The following is a 7,745-nucleotide window of genomic DNA, read 5'->3' on the forward strand; positions in this document are numbered from 1 at the left end:
TGATCTCACCTTTTCTCTAGTTCCTGGTCCCCTTTTCCTATTGGCCTCAGTTGCTTTTAAGGTATCTGCTTTAGTTTCTCTGCGTTAAGGGCAACAAATGCTGGCTAGTTTTTTAAGTGTCTTACCTATCCTCACCCCTCCCTTGTGTGCTAAAGCTTTTATCATGTGCTCATAGTGTAATCCCATTGTTGTTTTTGCCCTTGATCTAATGTCCACATATGAGGGAGAACATACAATTTTTGGTCTTTTGGGCCAGGCTAACCTCACTCAGAATGATGTTCTCCAATTCCATCCATTTACCAGCGAATGATAACATTTCGTTCTTCTTCATGGCTGCATAAAATTCCATTGTGTATAGATATCACATTTTCTTAATCCATTCGTCAGTGGTGGGGCATCTTGGCTGTTTCCATAACTTGGCTATTGTGAATAGTGCCGCAATAAACATGGGTGTGCAGGTTCCTCTGGAGTAACCTGTGTCACATTCTTTTGGGTATATCCCCAAGAGTGGTATTGCTGGATCAAATGGTAGATCGATGTCTAGCTTTTTAAGTAGCCTCCAAATTTTTTTCCAGAGTGGTTGTACTAGTTTATATTCCCACCAACAGTGTAAGAGGGTTCCTTTTTCCCCGCATCCTGGCCAACACCTGTTGTTGGTGGTGTTGCTGATGATGGTTATTCTAACAGGGGTCAGGTGGAATCTTAGTGTGGTTTTAATTTGCATTTCCTTTATTGCTAGAGATGGTGAGCACTTTTTCATGTGTTTTCTGGAAAATGTGGTATTTATGCACAATGGAATTTTACTGAGCCATGAAGAAAAATGAAATCTTACCATTAGCAAGTAAATGGATGGAACTGGAGAACATAATTCTAAGCGAGGTTAGCCAGGCTCAGAAGACCAGAAATCATATGTTCTCCCTCATATGCAGACTTTAGATCTAGGGCAAATACAGCAATGTTGTTGGTCTTGGATCACATGACAAAGGGAGAGCACATACAGGAGGTATGGGGATAGGTAGAAACCCAAAACATGAAAGCGTTTGATTTCCCTAATCCAGAAGAACTAATGCAGAAATCTTAAAGCGACAGAGGTCAACAGGAGAAGGGGATCTGGAACCAGTGTAAATATCAGTTAGAGATGAATCAACTTGGGTTGTAACACATTTGTACGTGGAAGCAATGCTAGGAATCTCTCTGTATAGCTGTCCTTAACTAGCAAAAACACTTTGTCTTTCTTATGATTATGTCTTCTCTGCAACAAAATTAAAGATAAAGGCAGAACAGGCTCTGCCTGGAAGTGAGGGGGTGGTGGTGGGAGCGGGGGCTAGGGCAGAGAAATGACCCAAACAATATGTGCACATGTGAATAAATGAATTTAAAAGGAGTGGTGGTGAGATTTGTATTTAATATTGGCTCAATCATCAAGGATGTGCAATCCCTGAAGAGAATGCAAAACCTGAACAAAATATTGATTGATCGCCAAGGAAAGAAAGACTCATCATGGTCTGCTCCGCAAATGCAATGGCCTCTTTTCTCTTTTATATCTGGAATCTCTTCACAGGGAAGACAGTAGATTAGCTGCTTCCTTGCTGATAGCCAGGAGAATTATGTCATCAAACTTATGTAAATACTTCTGATGTCTCATCAAGAAGTATGTGATAATGACTGTTAATTAGGAAGACTAAGAGTTGTTATAAATTGTGATTACTAGCTCTCATATTTGAGGTAATATTAGAAAATAAGGTTGTGTTTCATTTTCTTAGAATCAAAGGAACCAATACCTTAGTCTGATGTTTCCTTCCTAGCACTACAATTGTAAATTACAATGATGAAGATTCACCACAATTTTTTCTCTTCAGGAAGGTAAGTTTTGAAATCTTTTTATATTTATATTAAGGTCTGGCTTTTTATATTACACATTGATTGCATTGTAGTTAACATATAAAATGGTATTTCTGAGGTATAAAACTTGCTGTTTTGGTCAACATATGCACTGTGAAGTGATAGAACAGTGAAGCTAATTAATCAATCAGTCACCTCTACTTAGTTAACCTTGTATGTGGATTCATATATTAAGCAATAATTTTAATATGTATCTTGCAGCAAATTCCAATTGTACAATATTAGCTACTGTTTATATGTTTTATGTTAGATCTCCTAAATCTCATCATGTCGTATAATCAAACATTTTTACACTTCAGCCAACATCACATGATTGTCTTTCCTACTGGTCCTGGCAACCAACATCCTACTCTCTGGCTGTATGAATAAAACTGGTTTAGATTGGCACATATAGGTGAGATCTTGCAGTGTTTCTCTTTCAGTGAACTGCTTATTATACCTAGTATGATGAGTTTATCTTTTGAGGTGAAATCCAGGAACCAAGGGATACACCATTTTCTTTCTGCTTTGCGCAGTGCTAGGATTCAAATGAAATTTGTAGAAGAAACTCTTTGAATGAGGAGCAGAAAATGTTCAGAATTAGAGGGCACCGGATTTCAATGTCATAATAAGTAAATGCTTTCTCCACAGACAGATAGACCTTGCACTCTTCTAGATTTATGAGTTTTTCCTGTGACATGGGGCAGTAACGTAAAAATTCCTGGACTCTGCTTCTTTTATTTTAGATTACAAACACTCCACATAGTTCCAGCTCCACAAGATTCCAACCTATATTAGAACTCAACAGCAGGATGCTAAGGTCTCTGCTTCCAGTTTCACTAGTTAAGGGATAGGTGAAGCAATGAGGAATCAGTGAGCCAATAGAAAGGCAATCCTATCCTAGTCCAGCTTCTCCCTTGTTCCCTGTTTTTCTAACAGCTGGTTTTTCATATGACTATACTGGCTTTAGCTCTGGTAGGGTAAATTGGTAAATCTCTTAATTATAGCTTTTAAGACTCTAATGAGTAGACAGTAATGTCACTGAGTGTAATGATAGAGATCCTACTCTGGATCAGTTAAGTTAGTTTTAGATATTCTCAGCATATACCTCACACTTGTAGGTGAATATACTGTAGGAAGATAAGTGTTGTACGCTAATGTTACCCTTTTTCCTGTGTCCACAGTTTGTCGTACAGAAGAATGGTTCTTTCAAACAACTCTTTAGTTACTGAATTCATTTCCTTGGGGTTAACAGACCAGCCTGACCTCCAAATACCCTTGTTCTTCCTGTTTCTAATAATATATGTGATCACTGCATTAGGGAATTTGGGTTTGATAATTCTAGTTGTACTTAATTCACACCTGCACACCCCAATGTACTTTTTCCTTTTCAACTTGTCTTTCATAGACTTCTGTTCTTCCTCTGTGGTTATACCCAAAATGTTGGTAAACTTCATATTTAGTGAGAATGTTATCTCTTACCTGGACTGTATGATCCAACTCTACTTCTTTTGCTATTTTGCCATTTCTGAATGCTATATGCTGACATCAATGGCTTATGATCACTATGTGGCCATCTCCAATCCACTTTTATATAACACTGCTATGTCCCCTAAAGTGTGTTTCTATCTTATACTTGGTTCCTACTTAATGGCATTTTCTGATGCCATGATCCACACTGGATGCACCCTGGGACTAACCTTCTGTGATGGAAACACCATCAACCACTTTTCCTGTGATCTTGTCCCTTTGCTCCAGCTCTCCTGCACCAGCACTTATGTCAACCAGCTAGAGATTTTCATTGTAGGGGGAAAAGACATTATTTTTCCCATTATTTTTCTCATAAGAAAAATGAGACCATTTTTCTTATGGTTTCATTGTTTTCTGCATTCTCAAACTAAGGTCCACTGAGGCCAGGTCTAAAGCCTTCAGCACCTGCAGTTCCCATATAATTGCTGTTTCTATGTTCTTTGTATCGTGTGCATTTATGTATCTCAACCCTTCCTCAGCTGGGTCTATGGATGAAGGAAAAATCTCTTCTGTCTTTTATACCATTGTGGTTCCCATGATGAACCCCTTAATCTACAGCTTGAGGAACAAAGACGTTAAAGTAGCCCTGAGTAAAACACTGAGGAGGAGAAGGTTTTGACCAGAAACTGATCTGCTTGGACTGTAAAATAGGTACAAAATCTAATCTAATAAAAATTGATTAAAATGTCTATTTGAATACTTTGCCTGTTTTTATTGGGTTATTTATTTCTTATTATTGCATTTTAAGAATTCTTTGTATATTCTGGACATAAATCCTCTATCAAATTTATGATTTTCCAACATGTTCTCTTGATCTATGGCTTGTTTTCATTTCTTCAGCAGTGCCTTTCAAAGACTGTTCTTAATTTTGATAAAGCCCAGTTTATAAAGTGCTTCTTTTGTGGGTTATGCTTTTGGCGCTATAGTTAAAAAATACTTGCCCTACTCAAGGTCACAAAGACTTTCTCCTCACTTTTCTTCTAGGTGGCTTGTAGCTTTAGATTTAATATTGATCTGTGCTCCATTGTAAGTTAATTTTTATGTTTGGTACAAGTCATAGATCAGAGTACATTTTTTTTACATACAGATCCAGAGCCATTTGTTGAAAATATTATCTATTCTCCACTAAATTACTTCCACTTCTGTCAAAAATCAGTTGATTTGTACTTGTCTATATCTGGATATTCTATTCTTTTTTATTGATATCGTTCTTTTCTTTTTTTAATTAATATTTGTTTATTCACATGTGCATACATTGTTTGGGTCATTGCTTCTCCCTACCCCCCACATCCTCCTTCTCCCCCTACCCCCTGATGTAGTTCTTTAATACTAAAAGTGCACTATCTTGATGACCATGATTTTATAATAAAACTCAAACAAAAATTTAAAAAAAGAAACTGATCTGCATAATTAATTTGTTTTTAGTGCCAGTTTTCTTATCTCATCTGTTCCTTATCATTGGTGGAGAAATTTAGGTTTGTATCATTTTAAATTTTGTAAAATTGATTTTCTTTACTTCCTCACTATTTACATAGTTTGTCCCTTCATCATTTTACCTGTTTGAGAATAACATTAGAGTAATAATTTGGTTTTTTTTCAGTCAATGTGCACTTTTCTCTAAAAGATAGTAAATTATTGTTTTGATGTGTAAGTAATGTAACACTAGTTTAACAGAATGCTTTTGGGCAGGCCAGTCCTCTTTTCCAGTTGTGAGTGAGGGTAGCTCACATAATCTCTCTCTGGTCTTTTCTTGTCTGCAGCCATACCACCCCGAATGTGCCCCATCTCGTCTGGTCTTTCCTTATAACCGCCACTGGTCAAGAAAATGTCACCTTCACGTGCCAGTGTTTTACAATATACTTCTTCATGGACTATTAACTATAACCATCTTGCAGCTGTAAATACTATGAATTAAACTTTCTGTTGTACAATGTGCTATATTTAATTTTACCCACTTAATACTAGATTGTTAATATATATTTATTGTATGAACAGGATTCTGAAACTCTGAGAGTAATAATTCATACCTTTTTAGTAAATAGTTTAGAATAAAATGTAAATCTTCTGGTTTCAAGTGAATTATGCTTTTTGTCTTATTCATTTACTAGTTTTATTTCACTAAATATTGAATATGACATAACATTCCTACTTTTCAACTTGACTGTACTTTGTCCTTGGATGACACATGAATTCATCTAAGGGATTTGATTGTATTGCTTTATTTATTCATGAAAAACTATTGATGGTTCTTTTTGTGGGAAAGAGTGATCCTGGGGGCCCATGTAGATGAAGGACAATTGTCTTAAAAAACAAATTATCTTAAAAAACTGAACTTTTTTGCAAAACAAATTTGTGATGTTTTTAAGATCTTTTAGTTGAAAGACCAGGAGATTGGAAGAGAATGGAACTCATAAATGAGAGCCCAAAGAGACAATAGCTTGTACATATATGGAGAAGGATCACTGAAAATGTTAAAATTGTGTTGTTTCTTAGAGTACTATAAGTAGACTCCACTTGTCATAAAGCTTGGGTAAAACTTATAATCCCTGATCTCTTTAGGTTAACCATGTTTTGGGGAATTATAATTTTAAAAACTGCTGTGAACACATTTGTTGGGAAAGAAATTAGAGAGCAGTAGTCAAAACTCAAGTTGGGAAGAAGGAATTTTGATAGTAAAATTATGGGGAAAGCAATGAGAATTTGAAAGCTATATTTGGTGAATAATACACATTGTGATGAAGTCATTTAGAAAGTAGGAGGATCGCTCATTTTCCTCTTTAGAAAATAGGCAAAAAGATGAGTAACTAAAAATTCTTTATCTGATAATATGCAATGCTTTTTCATATTTCATACTCTCTAGTCAATGTAAAGGTACTATAAAATGTAGCAAAATTATTAAAATTTTTGGCAGAAATCACAGTCTGTTTAATATACAAGATGAGAACAAACTGGCATCTAGTCACAACACACATTTTAACTCCTCTACTCCATGAGAATAAAGTACACATTGAAATGGGTAGATACAACGTGAAAACTTTGAGAGTCACAAACATCTTGTGAGTGTAAGAATAGCCTATTTCCTTATTTTTATTTATTTATTTTTTTGTTATTCATATGTGCATACAAGGCTTGGGTCATTTCTCCCCTCTGCCCCCACCTCCTCCCTTACCACCCACTCCCTTCCTTTCCCCCCTACCCCCTCAATACCCAGCAGAAACTATTTTGCCCTTATCTCTAATTTTGTTGTAGAAAGAGTATATGCCATAATAGGAAGGAACAAGGGCTTTTGCTGGTTGAGATAAGGATAGCTATACAGGGAGTTGACTCACATTAATTTCCTGTGCGTGTGTGTTACCTTCTAGGTTAATTCTTTTTGATCTCACCTTTTCTCTAGTTCCTGGTCCCCTTTTCCTATTGGCCTCAGTTGCTTTTAAGGTATCTGCTTTAGTTTCTCTGCATTAAGGGCAACAAATGTTAACTAATTTTTTAGGTGTCTTACCTATCCTCACCCCTCCCTTGTGTGCTCTCGCTTTCATCATTGCTCAAAGTCCAATCCCCCTGTTGTGTTTGCCCTTGATCTAATGTCCACATATGAGGGAGAACATACAATTTTTGGTCTTTTGGGCCAGGCTAACCTCACTCAGAATGATGTTCTCCAATTCCATCCATTTACCAGCGAATGATAACATTTTGTTCTTCTTCATGGCTGCATAAAATTCCATTGTGTATAGATATCACATTTTCTTAATCCATTCGTCAGTGGTGGGGCATCTTGGCTGTTTCCATAACTTGGCTATTGTGAATAGTGCCACAATAAACATGGGTGTGCAGGTGCCTCTGGAGTAACCTGTGTCACATTCTTTTGGGTATATCCCCAAGAGTGGTATTGCTGGATCAAATGGTAGATGGATGTCTAACTTTTTAAGTAGCCTCCAAATATTTTTTTCCAGAGTGGTTGTACTAGTTTACATTCCCACCAACAGTGTAAGAGGGTTCCTTTTTCCCCGCATCCTCGCCAACACCTGTTGTTGGTGGTGTTGCTGATGATGGCTATTCTAACAGGGGTGAGGTGGAATCTTAGTGTGGTTTTAATTTGCATTTCCTTTATTGCTAGAAATGGTGAGCATTTTTTCATGTGTTTTTTTGGCCATTTGAATTTCTTCTTTTGAGAAAGTTCTGTTTAGTTCACATGCCCATTTCTTTATTGGTTCATTAGTTTTGGGAGAATTTAGTTTTTTAAGAACCCTATATATTCTGGTTATCAGTCTTTTGTCTGATGTATAGCTGGCAAATATTTTCTCCCACTCTGTTGGTGTTCTCTTCAGTTTAGAGAC

General features: G+C 36.5%; 1 pseudogene; it reads left to right on the forward strand.

Annotated features, from left to right (window-relative positions):
* The first annotated feature begins 3,081 nt into the window (after positions 1–3,081).
* LOC141417823 (olfactory receptor 8B3-like) lies at positions 3,082–4,030 on the forward strand (annotated as a pseudogene).
* The last annotated feature ends 3,715 nt before the right edge of the window (positions 4,031–7,745 follow it).

The sequence above is a fragment of the Castor canadensis genome, chromosome 2, assembly GCF_047511655.1.
Source record: "Castor canadensis chromosome 2, mCasCan1.hap1v2, whole genome shotgun sequence".
In the NCBI taxonomy this organism is placed as follows: Eukaryota; Metazoa; Chordata; class Mammalia; order Rodentia; family Castoridae; genus Castor; species Castor canadensis.